The sequence below is a fragment of the Pseudophryne corroboree genome, chromosome 1 (genome assembly GCF_028390025.1).
Source record: "Pseudophryne corroboree isolate aPseCor3 chromosome 1, aPseCor3.hap2, whole genome shotgun sequence".
Taxonomy (NCBI): domain Eukaryota; kingdom Metazoa; phylum Chordata; class Amphibia; order Anura; family Myobatrachidae; genus Pseudophryne; species Pseudophryne corroboree.
The window spans coordinates 256,250,416-256,269,682 of record NC_086444.1 but is presented as its reverse complement, the minus strand read 5'-3'; positions in this window follow the sequence as shown (position 1 = coordinate 256,269,682).

Here is a 19,267-nt window from a genome sequence, read left to right as displayed (position 1 = left end):
CTTACCACCACTTTTCCCTCTAGCATGCATCAATTTTCCCTAGCTACCCCTAAACTTTGCTTCTGGAATGCCCTCCCTCACTCAGTGAGAGCTGTAAGGGCATGAGGCGTGGGTTAAATTATAGCATTCTGAGTTAAAATGGTGTGTGTGTCCCCCCCATCAATAATAGGTTATACTAGGTCGTCAGTCGGAAGCTAAGTTTAAGCGCCGATTTCATCTCTGGTGACGAGTTTGCAAATGAGGTAACCAGACAGAGAAAAAAAATTCTGCTAGCCATTCTTTATGTAAAGATTTTGCTGTCCAGTCCAGAGATTTATATCTTCTAGAAGGAGTTTCCTAGAAAGAAACAAACTATAATAGAATAATACTTGCGCTTATCTATGTGGCAGTTTACACTTTCCAAGGGCATACCTCCCAACTTTTCATGTTCAAAATTGGGACCCTTGAGCGGAGTGGGCGTGTCCTCACAGCGCCGACTCCTTCTCCTTCATTTTGCGGGTGTGCCCAGCACTCCCCGAGCAGCTGGGCAGCCCCCGGCTCACCTCCCAGCGTGCGCACAGCATGTATTCAGAGATCACTCGCTGCTTTGATCAAAGGCTTCCCCAACTGCCCCCCCCCCACCCCCCACCTGCGGGACACTGCGTCCCATAGGTGGGACAGCGGGACAGTGTCCGAATAGCGGGACTGTCCTGCTGGAATCGGGACAGTTGGGAGGTATGCAAGTGCCACATTGATTGGCAAGAAGTTCCAATAATCCTAAAGATTTCTTTGGGAAAGTAGATATGTTTGTTGACAAATAACACATTATCAGCATTTCATTTAGGGAACTGTTAGTTTAGACAGCACAGCTTAAGTCCTAATGGGTTTGTCATTAACCACTTATTAGTGTTATCCTTCTCATGCACCATTAAGAAGTTGGAATAAGTACATCGTACTCTGAAAATAGATTGTAAATCCAGTAGTCTCTGCATTAAGGAGAACAGCTAATAGATATTTCAAAGTTCCCTGCTGGCAGGTGTAGAAGTTTTTACCACTAGTACAGACTGAAATTACACACAAAGTAAAACGGAGTTAGCAAAATTTTAAGGGAGGTTTTCAGACTGTTTTGCAGTAAGTGCACATTATTAGCACAGAATTGATGAATCATGTCATTTTTTTTAATGTGTGTTTTTAATCTGTCACTTACAGAACACTGTTACTAACAAGAAATTACTAACAAAAAACACTTTCACCTCTAATTTTCTAAGAAACGTTGTATAAATGTCTGGGTCTGAATGCCCAGTGTAAGGCCACATGATAATGGCTCCTACAGCATCTGAGAGCCAGCTTACCTGGAGACACCCCTAACTCCTCCAATGGCACTCTGGAGTCAGCAATCCCTCTTAATGCTGACCCATCCATGCCTCTCTAAATACAATGCACATATATTGGCAAGCTGCTCAATCAGATTGTGATGTCACTCAGGCACTAAAAGGGAGGGGTAATTCTATGTAAGAAAAATAATTTGTGTTCCCTAATACACGCTGAGTGAAAAGTAATACTACATAATAATCAGATAATACAGAGATCTTAGTTGCGTATATCTGCAGATATAGGGTTAAGCCCCCAGGCCGGTATGGCTGGGCGGCTTCAGGTTGGCAAACCCTAACACTTTATTAACACATGACTTTCCCTATCACTTTGTATATATTTTTGTATTATTTTAATCACACTTCACCTACATAGCACTTATGACCTGGGGTAGCCGACCTGTGCTGACGTGATGGGGTCCTGCACCCCGGACCCATACCTAGTACCAGTGACAGAGATGCCTTGCTGATCGGCCTGGGGGCTTAACCCTATATCTGCAGATATACGCAACTAAGATCTCCGTATTATCTGATTATTATGTAGTATTACTTTTCACTCAGTGTGCATTAGGGAACACAAATTGTTTTTTTCTTACAGAGAGGTAGAACAGTCAGGAAAGGGCAGTATCACACCGAAAAATGGAGTGAAGGATTTGCAGGAGAAGAGGGTGGTCCACAGTGTCAAAAGCAACAGAGAGATCAAGGAGAATAAGCAGAGAGTCGTGGCCCTTGGATTTGGTAGCATGGCAGTAATTTCAAAGTTTTGTAAGGGCAGTTTGGAGTGGAGAGGATGGAAGCCAGACTGAAATGGGTCAAGCAGGGAGTGGGAGGAAAGAAAGGTAATAAGGTGGTTGTAGACAATATGCTCAAGGAGTTTGGTGGCAAAAGGGAGGAGAGAGATGCGTCTGTAGTTGTAGAGAGTGTTAGGATCAAGGGGAGGTTTTTTTTAACAATGGGGGAGACAAGGTCATGCTTGAAGGCAGAGGGGACAGTGCCCGATGAGAGGGAGAGATTAAGGAGGTGGGCAAGATGGGAACAGGCAAAAGGAAGAAGGAGAAAGGTAGCGGTGTAGGCGGGAGGGGATAGAGTCTAGCGTGGAGGTGTGGGGGGGGATACCGGTTGAGGGTCATTTCTTCATCCCCAGATACAGGGGCAAAAGAAGTTGGTGAGATTGTTGGAGAGGGTTGGTCAAGGAAAGAAGGGAGCAGGTTGTTGAGGGTCTGTTGGGATGAGATGTCATGATGTATAGAGTCAATTTTGTATGTGAAGTAGGGGACAAAGTCAAGGGCAGAGAGTGCATAGTGAAGTCGAGGTGGGTGTGGGCAGAGGAGGAAGTTGAAAGTGGAAAAGAGAAGTGGGTGGTTCAAAGAATGAAAGGAGATGAGGTTCTTGAAGTATGACTGTTTATACTATAGATAAATAAATAAATAGAGATGGAAAGGGCAGCATTACAGGATGAGAACATACCTTTGAAATGGAGGAAGTCTGTTTCTGAGAGTGATTTCCTCCACTGTTGCTTGGCGGTACGTGAACATTTTATCAGATATCTTGTTAATTTGGAATGCCATGGTTGAGGTGTTGATCTGCATGTGTGAATGTGTGAATCGCAGAGTCAGGACAGTAGAGAGAGAGAAAATGAGAGAGAAGTGAGTCAAAAAGGGAGGATAAGGAAACAGTGTTGTTGGCCTCAATGTTACTCAACTGTGTGTCTTCATTTTTTAAAATATATATATATAATTGAATAAAATTTTCTCTAACGTCCTAAGTGGATGCTGGGGACTCCGTCAGGACCATGGGGTTTAGCGGCTCCGCAGGAGACAGGGCACAATAATAAAAGCTTTAGGATCAGGTGGTGTGCACTGGCTCCTCCCCCTATGGCCCTCCTCCAAGCCTCAGTTAGATCTTTGTGCCCGGCCGAGAAGGGTGCAATCTAGGTGGCTCTCCTGAGCTGCTTAGAATAAAAGTTTAAGTTAGGTTTTTTATTTTCAGTGAGTCCTGCTGGCAACAGGCTCACTGCTACGAGGGACTTAGGGGAGAGAAGTAAACTCACCTGCGTGCAGGATGGATTTGCTTCTTAGGCTACTGGACACCATTAGCTCCAGAGGGAGTCGGAACACAGGTCTCACCCTGGGGTTCGTCCCGGAGCCGTGCCGCCGACCCCCCTTGCAGATGCCGAAGTTGAAGAGGTCCAGAGGTCCAGAAACAGGCGGCAGAAGACTTTCAGTCTTCATAAGGTAGCGCACAGCACTGCAGCTGTGCGCCATTGTTGTCAGCACACTTCATACCAGCGGTCACTGAGGGTGCAGGGCGCTGGGGGGGGCGCCCTGGGCAGCAATGTATTATACCTTTTTTATGGCTAAAATACATCACATATAGCCCTTGAGGCTATATGGATGTATTTAACCCCTGCCAGATCTCACAAACTCCGGGAGAAGAGCCCGCCGTTTTAGGGGGCGGGGCCTATTCTCCTCAGCACACGGCGCCATTTTCCTGCTCAGCTCTGCTGTGAGGAAGGCTCCCAGACTCTCCCCTGCACTGCACTACAGAAACAGGGTTAAAACAGAGAGGGGGGGCACTTATTTGGCGATATGATTACATATGTGAAAATGCTATAAGGGAAAACACTTGTATAAGGGGTTGTCCCTGTATAATTATAGCGTTTTTGGTGTGTGCTGGCAAACTCTCCCTCTGTCTCCCCAAAGGGCTAGTGGGGTCCTGTCCTCTATCAGAGCATTCCCTGTGTGTGTGCTGTGTGTCGGTACGTGTGTGTCGACATATAGGAGGACGATGTTGGTGAGGAGGCGGAGCAAATTGCCTGTATTGGTGATGTCACTCTCTAGGGAGTCGACACCGGAATGGATGGCTTATTTAGGAATTACGTGATAATGTCAACACGATGCAAGGTCGGTTGACGACGTGAGACGGCCGGCAAACAAATTAGTACCTGTCCAGGCGTCTCAGACACCGTCAGGGGCTTGTAAAAACGCCCATTTACCTCACACGGACACTGACTTCAGTGTCGACGGTGAAGAAACAAACGTATTTTCCTTTAGGGCCACACGTTACATGTTAAGGGCAATGAAGGAGGTGTTACATATTTCTGATACTACAAGTACCACAAATAAGGGTATTATGTAGGGTGGGAATAATCTACTTGTAGTTTTTCCTGAATCAGATAAATTAAAGTGTGTGATGATACGTGGGTTTCCTCCGATAGAAAATTATTGGAGGTATACCTTTTCCCGCCAGAAGTGAGGGCGAGTTGGGAAACACACCTTAGGGTGGATAAGGCGCTCACACGCTTATAAAAACAAGTGGCGTTACCGTCTCCAGATACGGCCGCCCTCAAAGAGCCAGCTGATAGGAAGCTGAAAAATATTCTAAAAAGTATATACACACATACTGGTGTTATACTACGACCAGCAATCGCCTCAGCCTGGATGTGCAGCGCTGGGGGGGGCTTGGTCGAATTTCCTGACTGAAAATATTGATACCCTTGACAGGAACAATATTTTATTGACTATAGAGCATTTGAAGGATGCATTTCTATATATGCGAGATGCGCAGAGGGATATTTGCATTCTGGCATCAAGAGTAGATGTGATGTCCATATCTGCCAGACGATGTTTATAGACACGACAGTGGTCAGGTGATGCAGATTCCAGACGGCACATGGAAGTATTGCCGTATAAAGGGGCGGTCCATCGGACCTGGTGGCCATGGCAACAGCTGGAAAATCCACTTTTGTTACCCCAAGTCACATCTCAGCAGAAAAGGACACAGTCTTTTCAGTCTCAGTCCTTTCGTACCCATAAAGGCAGGCGGGCAAAAGGCCAGTCATATCTGCCCAGGGTTAGAGGAAAGGGAAGAAGACTGCAGCAGGCAGCCCATTCCCAGGAACAGAAGTCCTCCACAGCTTCTGCCAAGTCCGCAGCATGACGCTGGGGCCATACAAGCGGACTCAGGTGCGGTGGGGGGTCATCTCAAGAGTTTCAGCACGCAGTGGGCTCACTCGCAAGTGGACTCCTGGATCCTACACGTAGTATCCCAGGTGTACATTGGAAATTCGAGACGTCTTCCCCTCACAAGTTCCTGAAGTCTGCTTTACCAACGTCTCCCTCCGACAGGGAGGCAGTATTGGAAAAAAATTCACAGGCTGTATTCCCAGCAGGTGATAATCAAAGTACCCCTCCTACAACAAGGGAAGGGGTATTATTCCACACTATATTGTGGTACTGAAGCCAAACGGCTCGGTGAGATCTAAAAGATTTGAACAATTACATACAAGGGTTCAAATCAAGATGGAGTCACTCAGAGCAGTGATAGCGAACCAGGACGATATGGTGTCACTGGATATCAGGGACGCTTACCTACATGTCCAAATTTTGCCCTTCTCACCAAGGGTATCTCAGGTTCGTGGTACAGAACTGTCACTATCAGTTCAGACGCTGCCGTTTGGATTGTCCACGGCACCCCGGGTCTTTACCATGGTAATGGCCGAAATGATGATTCTTCCTAAAAGAAATATGGACGCTTTCCATGATAAGGGCAAGGTCCAGAGAACAGTTGGCGGTCGGAGTAGCACTATCTCAAGTAGTTCTACGACAGCACGAGTGGATTCTAAATATTCCAAAATCGCAGCTTTTTCCGACGACACGTCTAATGTTCCTAGGAATGATTCTGGACACAGTCCAGAAAAGGATGTTTTCTCCCGGAGAAGAAGACCAGGGAGTTATCCGAGCTAGTCAGGAACCTCCTAAAACCAGGAAAAGTATCAGTGCATCATTGCACAAGGGTCCTGTGAAAAATGGTGGTTTCTTACAAAGCGATCCCATTCGGTAGATTTCACGCAAGAACCTTTCAGTGGAATCTGCTGGGAAAATGGTCCGGATCGCATCTTCAGATGCATCAGCGGACAACCCTGTCTCCAAGGACAAGGGTGTTTTCTTCTGCGGTGGCTGCAGAGTGCTCATCTATGAAAGGGCCGCAGATTCGACATTCAGGACTGGGTCCTGGTGACCACGGATGCCAGCCTGAGTGGCTGGGGAGCAGTCACACAAGGAAAAAATTTCCAGGGAGTGTGATCAAGTCTGGAGACTTCTCTCCACATAAATATACTGGAGCTAAGGGCAATTTACAAGGCTCTAAGCTTAGCAAGACCTCTGCTTCAAGGTTAGCCGGTATTGATCCAGTGGGACAACATCACGGCAGTCGCCCACGTAAACAGACAGGGCGGCACATGAAGCAGGAGGGAAATGGCAGAAACTGCAAGGATTCTTCGCTGGGCGAAAAATCATGTGATAACACTCTCAGCAGTGTTAATTCCGGGAGTGGAAAACTGGGAAGCAAACTTCCTCAGCAGGCATAACCTCCACCCGGGAGAGTGGGGACTTCAGCGGGAAGTCTTCCACATGATTGTAAACCGTTGGGAAAAACCAAAGGTGGACATGATGGCGTCCCGCCTGAACAAAAAACTAGACAAATATTGCGCCAGGTCAAGGGACCCTCAGGCAATAGCGGTGGACGCTCTGGTAACACTGTGGGTGTACCAGTCAGGGTATGTGTTCCCTCCTATGCATCTCATACCAAAAGTACTGAGAATCATAAGAAGGAGATGAGTAAGAACGATACTCGTGGTTCCGGATGGGTCAAGAAGGACTTGGTACCCGGAACTTCAAGAGATGCTCACGGAAGAACCGTGGCCTCTACCTTTAAGAAAGGACCTGCTCCAGCAGGGGCCTTGTCTGTTCCAAGACTTACCGCGGCTGCGTTTGACGGCATGGCAGTTGAACGCCGGATCCTGAAAGGGCATTCCAGATGAAGTCATCCCTACCCTGGTCGAAGCCAGGAAGGATGTAACCGCAAAACATTTTCACCGCATTTGGCGAAAATATGTTGCGTGGTGTGAGGCCAAGAAGGTCCCTACAGAGGAATTCCAACTGGGTCGTTTCCTACATTTCCTGAAAACAGGACTGTCTATGGGCCTAAAATTAGGGTCCATTAAGGTTCAAATTTCGACCCTGTCAAATTTCTTCCAGAAAGAACTGGCTTCAGTGCCTGAAGTTCAGACGTTTGTAAAAGGGGTACTGCATATACAGCCTCCTTTTGTGCCCCCAGTGGCACCTTGGGATCTCAATGTTGTTTTGAGTTTCCTAAAGTCACATTGGTAATCCACTCACCACTGTGGAATTAAAATATTTCACATGGAAGGTGAAGATTCTATTAGCCCTGGCTTCAGCCAGGCGTGTGTCAGAATGGGCGGCTTTATCATATAAAAGCCCTTACTTAATTTTTCATTCTGACAGGGCAGAATTGAGGACTCGTCCTCAATTTCTCCTTAAGGTGTTTTCTGTTTTTCACATGAACCAACCTATTGTGGTACCTGCGGCTACTAGGGACTTGGAGGACTCCAAGTTACTTGACGTTGTCAGGGCCCTGAAAATATATGTTTCCAGGACGACTGGAGTCAGAAAATCTGACTCGCTGTTTAGCCTGTATGCACCCAACAAGATGGGTGTTCCTGCTTCTAAGCAGACGATTGCTCGCTGGATTTGTGGTACAATTCAGCTTGCACATTCTGTGGCAGGCTTGCCACAGCCAAAATCAGTAAAAGCCCATTCCACAAGGAAGTGGGCTCATCTTGGGCGGCTGCCCGAGGGGTCTCGGCTTTACAACTTTGCCGAGCTGCTACTTGGTCAGGGGCACACCCTGACTGAGGAGGACCTGGAGTTCTCTCATTCGGTGCTGCAGAGTCATCCGCACTCTCCCGCCCGTTTGGGAGCTTTGGTATAATCCCCATGGTCCTGACGGAGTCCCCAGCATCCACTTAGGACGTTAGAGAAAATAAGAATTTACTTACCGATAATTCTATTTCTCGTAGTCCGTAGTGGATGCTGGGCGCCCATCCCAAGTGCGGATTGTCTGCAATACTTGTACATAGTTATTGTTACAAAAATCGGGTTATTCTTGTTGTGAGCCATCTTTTCAGAGGCTCCTTCGTTGTTATCATACTGTTAACTGGGTTCAGATCACAGGTTGTACGGTGTGATTGGTGTGGCTGGTATGAGTCTTACCCGGGATTCAATATCCTTCCTTATTATGCACGCTCGTCCGGGCACAGTATCCTAACTGAGGCTTGGAGGAGGGTCATAGGGGGAGGAGCCAGTGCACACCACCTGATCCTAAAGCTTTTATTATTGTGCCCTGTCTCCTGCGGAGCCGCTAAACCCCATGGTCCTGACGGAGTCCCCAGCATCCACTACGGACTACGAGAAATAGAATTATCGGTAAGTAAATTCTTATTATTTTAATGCAGCATTATTAAATCATATTATAAATCCATATCTGTGTTATGAAGAATTGTTAGTTCCAAGGTCTCAATCAAAATTGAAAGTGCTGTCCATCTTATCTTTCCCTGTATCAGGCATACAGTCGATAAGAACCACATAAGCTTTACATATATATATATATATATATATATATATATGTGAAAAATGAAATGACACAGCGCCACTTGTGAGGTGGGTTCTCAGTAAAATATGTAAAACAAACTTGCTAACAAAACACACGTAACCTTGTTAGAAGGTGTCTGCCAACCCTTAAGAGTGCAATCCTGGTACAGTACTGCTGGGAAAAGTATAAAAATGGGGGGGATAAGGGTACCGGCGACTTGTGTTGTTTAAAATGCAATAGTTAAAAATAGATTTTAAAAGCCAAAAAATATGTAATAATACAAACGAGCTTTAATATCACATAAAAGCGAATCACAACATAAAACGTACTTCAAAATATTAATAAAAGCATAAAAACATAAACATAAAAGGTCTTTGTAAAAGGTAAGGAAGTTCTGACTTAACTCTTTAAAAATAGGCAAGGGAGTCACCACAGGGAGCCCAACGCGTTTCGTCACAACTGACTTCTTCAAAGGGTCTTCTTTGAAGAAGTCAGTTGTGACGAAACGCGTTGGACTCCCTGTGGTGACTCCCTTGCCTATTTTTAAAGAGTTAAGTCAGAACTTCCTTACCTTTTACAAAGACCTTTTATGTTTATGTTTTTATGCTTTTATTAATATTTTGAAGTACGTTTTATGTTGTGATTCGCTTTTATGTGATATTAAAGCTCGTTTGTATTATTACATATTTTTTGGCTTTTAAAATCTATTTTTAACTATTGCATTTTAAACAACACAAGTCGCCGGTACCCTTATCCCCCCCATTTTTATATATATATATATATATATATATATATATACACACACACACACACACACACACACACACACACACACCACGGTCGAGTCACATTATTATGACCACCTCCTATATTTGATGTCAGCAGCACGTAGCCCATGAAATACGTCACGTGTCATACGCTGGCTTGGTGGGTATATAAGGTGTGCAATAGCCCATCTGCACACTCCAGTGACGTGCCATGAGGTGAGGCAGGGGAGGCAGAGCCTTTCCTGTCATACTAATGTTTGCACCAGAGGTTTGACTGTCTAAAGTATATGAAAAATACAAAGAATATGTTAGAAATATCTTCTTTGTATTATTCTAATCCTTTTTATAGCCAAAACCCTGGAGTAAAAGTCTCTGACAGGTGAGGCAGTGCCTATCTCTTCCACACATCTCTGATCAAAACTCACCAAATTTCCTAGAGTTTTTATTGATGCACCTGTGTATAATACCCACATGAACCCTTTGGCTCATATATTGTAGGTAAATCTGGCTCTGGTGCTAGCCAGTGCCTCCTGAGACATTTAGCTCACCGCACGTCCCTGATGCACACATATCACTCATTGCTGTCATGGGTAAAAAGGGCGATTTATACCAGTTACAAAAAGGGATGATTATCGGCTTTTGGGCCAAGGGTGGCAGTAGTTCTGAAACAGCGCAGTTTGTGAACTTTTGGCATGCTGCTGTTGTGAAGGTGTATCATGACTGGACAAATGGCACCATTGCAAATAACCGACATATAAACTGCAGAGCACCACGTGCTATTGATGTGAGAGGTGATCATTGGCTACGGTGGTGCATGAGGGCTGACTGACATGCTACAGTGGAGAAGCTCACCATCAAAATGAACCTGGGGGCTACCAGATGTGTGTCTAAAACAATAAAACAACAGTTCAGCAAACCCTGCTGCATATGGGGCTTCAAAGTGGTTACTTTATATATATATATATAGATATAGATATATAGATATATAGATATACACTGCTCAAAGAAATAAAGGGAACACTTAAACAACACAATGTAACTCCAAGTCAATCACATTTCTGTGAAATCAAACTGTCCACTTAGGAAGCAACACTGATTGACAATCAATTTCACATGCTGTTGTGCAAATGGAATAGACAACAGGTGGGAATTATAGGCAATTAGCAAGACACCCCCAATAAAGGAGTTGTTCTGCAGGTGGTGACCACAGACCACTTCTCAGCTCCTATGCTTTCTGGCTGATGTTTTGGTCACTTTTGAAAGCTGGCTGTACTTTCACTCTAGTGGTAGCATGAGACGGAGTCTACAACCCACACAAGTGGCTCAGGTAGTGCAGCTCATCCAGGATGGCACATCAATGCGAGCTGTGGCAAGAAGGTTTGCTGTGTCTGTCAGTGTAGTGTCCAGAGCATTAAGGTGCTACCAGGAGACAGGCCAGTACATCAGGAGACGTGGAGGAGGCCGTAGCAGGGCAACAACCCAGCAGCAGGACCGCTACCTCCGCCTTTGTGCAAGGAGGAACAGGAGGAGCACTGCCAGAGCCCTGCAAAATGACCTCCAGCAAGCCACAAATGTGCATGTGTCTACTCAAACGATCAGAAACAGACTCCATGAGGGTGGTATGAGGGCCTGACGTCCACAGGTGGAGGTTGTGCTTACAGCCCAACACTGTGCAGGACGTTTGGCATTTGCCAGAGAACACCAAGATTGGCAAATTCGCCACTGGCGCCCTGTGCTCTTCACAGATGAAAGCAGGTTCTCACTGAGCACATGTGACAGACGTGACAGAGTCTGGAGACGCCAAGGAGAACGTTCTGCTGCCTGCAACATCCTCTAGCATGACCGGTTTGGCAGTGGGTCAGTAATGGTGTGGGGTGGCATTTCTTTGGGGGGCCGCACAGCCCTCCATGTGCTCGCCAGAGGTAGCCTGACTGCCATTAGGTACCGAGATGAGATCCTCAGACCCCTTGTGAGACCATTTGCTGGTGCGGTTGGCCCTGGGTTCCTCCTAATGCAAAACAATGCAAGACCTCATGTGGCTGGAGTGTGTCAGCAGTTCATGCAAGACGAAGGCATTGATGCTATGGACTGGCCCGCCCGTTCCCCAGACCTGAATCCAATTGAGCACATCTGGGACATCATGTCTCGCTCCATCCACCAACGCACGTTGAACCACAGACTGTCCAGGAGTTGGTGGATGCTTTAGTTCAGGTCTGGGAGGAGATCCCTCAGGAGACCATCCGCCACCTCATCAGGAGCATGCCTAGGCATTGTAGGAGGTCATACAGGCATGTGGAGGCCACACACTACTGAGCCTCATTTTGACTTGTTTTAAGGACATTACATCAAAGTTGGATCAGCCTGTAGTGTGTTTTTCCACTTTAATTTTGACTGTGACTCCAAATCCAGACCTCCATGGGTTAATAAATTTGATTTCCATTGATAATTTTTGTGTGATTTTGTTGTCAGCACATTCAACTATGTAAAGAACAAAGTATTTAATAAGAATATTTAATTCATTCAGATCTAGGATGTGTTATTTTAATGTTCCCTTTATTTTTTTGAGCAGTGTATATATATATATATAGATAGATATATAGATATATATATCTATATATATGTTTTGGTGCAACTGGCCTTAGCCAGTTTTATTGCGCAGAAAACCAGAAAATAAATATAAAAAGAAATACCTTGCTGTCCGGCACTAACTACACTTGGAATAATTTCTAACTCACTAAAGAAAGCAATACAAGAAGCTTTAACAAGGCACATCTCACTGGATTTCAATAGCAGGTATCTCTCACACAGCCTCCATAGTCTCTCTTTTTCCCCAAGCAGTGTGAGAGAATAAACATCAGGCTGACAGCCTTTTTAGCACACCCATACAGCTGAAAGCCCTAATTAGCCTTCTGTGAGGCTAATAGCCCAAAGACCTGTACTGGTCTTAAATGGATATAGAACCCTCCATTTCTTCTTCCACCCAACCCCAGGAACCCTTTCCGGCTTTTAGTAAAAGCCAGGCTCGCCATCAGGGGGGTGCTGCGGACACAGCTGCCCCAGGCACTGCCTCTCTAACAGAGAGGAGAGGGCCTGGCCGCTCATGCCGCAGTCCGCCCGCTGCGATGCGCGGCCTACTTTTCATGACCGAGTTCTGGCACTGGCACAGGAGGGGGAGAGGACGCTGCAAGTTTCTATTGTAAACGTCCCTACAAAAATGTCCTCCACCTCAGAGGAGACAGTTATTAAAGATACTCTAATACTCTAATACCTGCCTATTTTGTGAGTCCCGAGCCCCAGAATATCTGATGGCAGCCCTGGTAAAAACCAGAAGCTCTCAGCAGAACCAATACAGTATTCCTGGGGTTTTAAAACACATAGGTAAGAAACATGGGGCAATTATACCTTCTTTCCACAACTACAGTATTCCAGTGATCCTGTCAAAATATATTTCTCTAATGTCCTAAGTGGATGCTGGGACTCCGTAAGGACCATGGGGAATAGCGGCTCCGCAGGAGACTGGGCACAACTATAAAGAAAGCTTTAGACTACTGGTGTGCACTGGCTCCTCCCACTATGACCCTCCTCCAGACTTCAGTTAGATTCTTGTGCCCGGCTGAGCTGGATGCACACTAGGGGCTCTCCTGAGCTCCTAGAAAGAAAGTATATTTAGGTTTTTTATTTTACAGTGAGATCTGCTGGCAACAGACTCACTGCAGCGAGGGACTAAGGGGAGAAGAAGCGAACCTACCTAACAGGTGGCAGTTTGGGCTTCTTAGGCTACTGGACACCATTAGCTCCAGAGGGATCGACCGCAGGACCCGACCTTGATGTTCGTTCCCGGAGCCGCGCCGCCGTCCCCCTTACAGAGCCAGAAGCATGAAGAGGTCCGGAAAATCGGCGGCAGAAGACTTCGGTCTTCACCAAGGTAGCGCACAGCACTGCAGCTGTGCGCCATTGCTCCTCATGTACACCTCACACTCCGGTCACTGATGGGTGCAGGGCGCTGGGGGGTAGCGCCCTGAGGGCAATATTACACACCTTGGCTGGCAAATATACACCATATATAGTCCCAGAGGCTATATAGGTGTAAATTAATACCCCTGCCAGAGTTTCAAAAACGCGGGAGAAGTCCGCCGAAAAAGGGGCGGGGCTAACTCCCTCAGCACACTGGCGCCATTTTTCCCTCACAGCTCCGCTGGAAGGAAGCTCCCTGGCTCTCCCCTGCAGTCTACAAGCGACAGAAGGGTAAAAAAGAGAGGGGGGGGGGGGCACTAAATTTAGGCACAGTATATATATATATATATATATATATATATATAGCAGCTATAAGGGGATATAATTCAGTTAGTCCCTGTATTATATAGCGCTCTGGTGTGTGCTGGCATACTCTCTCTCTGTCTCCCCAAAGGGCTTTGTGGGGTCCTGTCCTCTGTCAGAGCATTCCCTGTGTGTATGCGGTGTGTCGGTACGGCTGTGTCGACATGTTTGATGAGGAGGCTTAGGTGGAGGCGGAGCAAATGCCTGTAAATGTGATGTCACCCCCTGCGGGGTCGACACCTGAGTGGATGGTTCTGTGGAAGGAATTACGCGACAGTGTCGACTCCTTGCATAAAAGGTTTGACGACATACCTACTATGGGACAGCCGGCTTCTCAGCCTGTGCCTGCCCAGGCGTCTCAAAAGCCATCAGGGGCTCTAAAACGCCCGCTACCTCAGATGGCAGACACAGATGTCGACACGGATACTGACTCCAGTGTCGACGACGATGAGACTAATGTAACTTCCAATAGGGCCACACGTTACATGATTGAGGCAATGAAAAATGTGTTGCACATTTCTGATGTTACCCTGGTACCACAAAAAAGGGTATTATGTTTGGAGAGAAAAAACTACCAGTAGCTTTTCCTCCATCTGAGGAGTTAAATGACGTGTGTGAAGAAGCGTGGGCTTCTCCTGATAAGAAACTGGTAATTTCTAAGAGGTTACTAATGGCATACCCTTTCCCGCCAGAGGATAGGTCACGCTGGGAAACATCCCCTAGGGTGGATAAAGCGCTCACACGCTTGTCAAAGAAGGTGGCACTACCGTCTCCGGATACGGCCGCCCTGAAGGAATCTGCTGATAGAAAGCAGGAGGCTATCCTGAAGTCTATATATACACACACAGGTGTTATACTGAGGCCAGCTATTGCGTCAGCATGGATGTGCAGTGCTGCAGCTGCGTGGTCAGATTCCCTGTCGGAAAATATTGATACCCTAGACAGGGACACTATATTGCTAACCGTAGAGCATATTAAAGACGCACTTTTATACATGAGGGATGCACAGAGGGATATTTGCCGGCTGGCATCCAAAATTAGTGCAATGTCCATTTCTGCCAGGAGAGGGTTATAGACTCGGCAGTGGACAGGAGATGCAGATTCCAAAAGGCACATGGAAGTTCTGCCTTATAAGGGTGAGGAGTTGTTCGGGGATGGTCTCTCGGACCTCGTTTCCACAGTAATAGCTGGGAAGTCTACATTTTTACCCCATGTTCCCTCACAGCCAAAGAAAGCACCGTATTATCAGGTACAGTCCTTTCGGCCCAATAGAGGCAAGCGGGTTTAGGGCGCGTTCTTTCTGCCCAGAGGCAGAGGTAGGGGGAAAAAGCTGCAGCATACAGCCAGTTCCCAGGAGCAAAAGTCCTCCCCCGCTTCCTCTAAGTCCACAGCATGACGCTGGGGCTCCACAGGCGGAGCCAGGTACGATGGGGGCCCGTCTCAAATATTTCAGCAATCAGTGGGCTCGCTCACGGGTGGATCCCTGGATCTTTCAAATAGTATCTCAGGGGTACAAGCTGGAATTCGAGACGTCTCCCCCCCGCCGTTTCCTCAAATCTGCCTTACGAACCACTCCCTCAGGCAGGGAGGCAGTGTTACAGGCAATTCACAAGCTGTATTCACAACAGGTGATAGGAAAGGTGCCCCTACTTCAACAAGGACGGGGTTACTATTCCACAATGTTTGTGGTACCGAAACCGGACGGTTCGGTGAGACCCATTTTAAATTTGAAATCCTTGAACACATATATAAAAAAATTCAAGTTCAAGATGGAATCGCTCAGGGCGATTATTGCAAGCCTGGACGAGGGGGATTACATGGTATCACTGGACATCAAGGATGCTTACCTGCATGTCCCCATTTACCATCCTCACCAGGAGTACCTCAGATTTGTGGTACAGGATTGTCATTACCAATTCCAGACGTTGCCGTTCGGTCTATCCACGGCTCCGAGGGTCTTTACCAAGGTAATGGCCGAAATGATGATACTCCTTCGAAAGAAGGGAGTTTTAATTATCCCGTACTTGGACGATCTCCTGATAAAGGCGAGGTCCAGGGAGCAGTTGTTGGTCGGGGTAGCACTATCTCGGGAGGTGCTACAACAGCACGGCTGGGTTCTAAATATTCCAAAGTCACAGCTGATCCCTACGACACGTCTACTGTTCCTGGGGATGGTTCTGGACACAGAACAGAAAAAAGTGTTTCTCCCGGAGGAGAAGGCCAAGGAGCTGTCATCTCTAGTCAGAGGCCTCCTAAAACCAAAACAGGTGTCGGTGCATCACTGCACGCGGATCCTGGGAAAGATGGTAGCTTCCTACGAAGCAATTCCATTCGGCAGGTTCCATGCAAGAACCATTCAGTGGGACCTATTGGACAAGTGGTCCGGATCGCATCTTCAGATGCATCGGCTGATAACCCTGTCTCCAAGGACCAGGGTGTCTCTGCTGTGGTGGCTGCAGAGTGCTCATCTTCAAGAGGGCCGCAGATTCGGCATACAGGACTGGGTCCTGGTGACCACGGATGCCAGCCTTTGAGGCTGGGGGGCAGTCACACAGGGAAGAAACTTCCAAGGACTATGGTCAAGTCAGGAGACTTCCCTGCACATAAATATTCTGGAACTGAGGGCCATTTACAATGCCCTAAGTCAGGCAAAACCCCTGCTTCAAAACCAGCCGGTACTGATCCAGTCAGACACCATCACGGCGGTCGCCCATGTAAACCGACAGGGCGGCACGAGAAGCAGGACGGCGATGGCAGAAGCCACAACGATTCTTCGATGGGCGGAAAATCACGTGTTAGCACTGTCAGCAGTGTTCATTCCGGGAGTGGACAACTGGGAAGCAGACTTCCTCAGCAGGCACGACCTCCACCCGGGAGAGTGGGGACTTCATCCAGAAGTCTTCCAAATGATTGTAAACCGTTGGGAAAGGCCACAGGTGGACATGATGGTGCCCCGCCTAAACAAAAAGCTAGAAAGATATTGCGCCAGGTCGAGAGACCCTCAGGCGATAGCTGTGGACGCTCTAGTGACACCGTGGGTGTACCGGTCGGTTTATGTGTTCCCTCCTCTTCCTCTCATACCAAAGGTACTGAGGATAATAAGGAGAAGAGGAGTAAGAACTATACTCATTGTTCCGGATTGGCCAAGAAGAGCTTGGTACCCGGAACTTCAAGAAATGATCTCAGAGGACCCATGGCCTCTGCCGCTCAGACAGGACCTGCTACAGCAGGGGCCCTGTCTGTTCCAAGACTTACCGCGGCTGCGTTTGACGGCATGGCGGTTGAACACCGGATCCTGAAGGAAAAGGGCATTCCAGAGGAAGTCATTCCTACGCTGATTAAAGCTAGGAAAGAAGTGACCGCAAACCATTATCACTGCATTTGGTGAAAATATGTTGCGTGGTGTGAGGCCAGGAAGGCCCCAACGGAGGAATTTCAGCTAGGTCGATTTCTGCACTTCCTGCAGTCAGGGGTGACTATGGGCCTAAAATTGGGTTCCATTAAGGTCCAGATTTCGGCTCTATCGATTTTCTTCCAGAGAGAACTGGCTTCACTACCTGAAGTTCAGACTTTTGTTAAGGGAGTGCTGCATATTCAGCCCCCTTTTTGTGCCTCCAGTGGCACCTTGGGATCTCAACGTGGTGTTGGATTTCCTAAAGTCACATTGGTTTGAGCCACTAAAAACCGTGGATTTGAAATATCTCACGTGGAAAGTGGTCATGTTGTTGGCCTTGGCTTCGGCCAGACGTGTATCAGAATTGGCGGCTTTGTCATGTAAAAGCCCTTATCTGATTTTCCATATGGATAGGGCAGAATTGAGGACTCGTCCCCAGTTTCTCCCTAAAGTGGTATCAGCTTTTCATCTGAACCAACCTATCGTGGTGCCTGCGGCTACTAAAGACTTGGAGGCTTCCAAGTTGTTGGACGTAGTCAGGGCCCTGCAAGTCTATGTTTCCAGGACAGCTGGAGTCAGAAAGACTGACTCGCTATTTATCCTGTATGCGCCCAACAAGTTGGGTGCACCTGCTTCAAAGCAGACTATTGCTCACTGGATCTGTAGTACGATTCAGCTTGCACATTCTGCGGCTGGACTGCCACATCCTAAATCAGTGAAAGCCCATTCCGCAAGGAAGGTGGGCTCTTCTTGGGCGGCTGCCCGAGGGGTCTCGGCTCTACAACTTTGCCGAGCAGCTACTTGGTCGGGGTCAAACACGTTTGCTAAATTCTACAAGTTTGACACCCTGGCTGAGGAGGACCTAGAGTTTGCCCATTCGGTGCTGCAGAGTCATCCGCACTCTCCCGCCCGTTTGGGAGCTTTGGTATAATCCCCATGGTCCTTACGGAGTCCCAGCATCCACTTAGGACGTTAGAGAAAATAAGAATTTACTCACCGGTAATTCTATTTCTCATAGTCCGTAGTGGATGCTGGGCGCCCATCCCAAGTGCGGATTGTCTGCAATACTTGTATATAGTTATTGCCTAACTAAAGGGTTATTGTTGAGCCATCTGTTGAGAGGCTCAGTTGTTATCATACTGTTAACTGGGTATTGTATCACGAGTTATACGGTGTGATTGGTGTGGCTGGTATGAGTCTTACCCGGGATTCAAAATCCTTCCTTCTTGTGTCAGCTCTTCCGGGCACAGTATCCTAACTGAAGTCTGGAGGAGGGTCATAGTGGGAGGAGCCAGTGCACACCAGTAGTCTAAAGATTTCTTTATAGTTGTGCCCAGTCTACTGCGGAGCCGCTATTCCCCATGGTCCTTACGGAGTCCCAGCATCCACTACGGACTATGAGAAATAGAATTACCGGTGAGTAAATTCTTATTATTACAGTATATCAGTATTGTTATTTAAGTATTGTTATTGTTACTCTAACAAATCCATAAGACTATTATTAAGACAAATATTGCTTGACCATGAAAACACATTGATAACTTAACTGTATTAACCATTCACATTCTAGGGAAGGCAATATTTACCTTTTGAATGCTGTTTGTGCATTTTGTAACTAATAACCATAGTGTATCCTATCATGTACATTTGTGTGATTGAGTGGTTTTTGGGTCCTGTTGCCCAGAGCCATAACTAGGTGTGTGCAGAGGGGGCACCGTACATAGTGCTGCAGGGTAGGGGGTGCTGTTGGTGACACTTGTCAATTATCTGCTTTAATTTACAGCTTCCCCCCTTTTTGAAGCCTAGCATCTCCTGACCGCCCCGTCTCCTACCCTGACCCCTTCTGTTGCTAATACCTATACAACATTCATGAACTGAACTTGAGATTTCTTTATTTTCCAGTCACACTGTCCTTCATTACATTTCAAGATGCTGACATACCCCGTATTCAAACCCATTGCCTTCAGACAATCTATTCATTGAGCTAT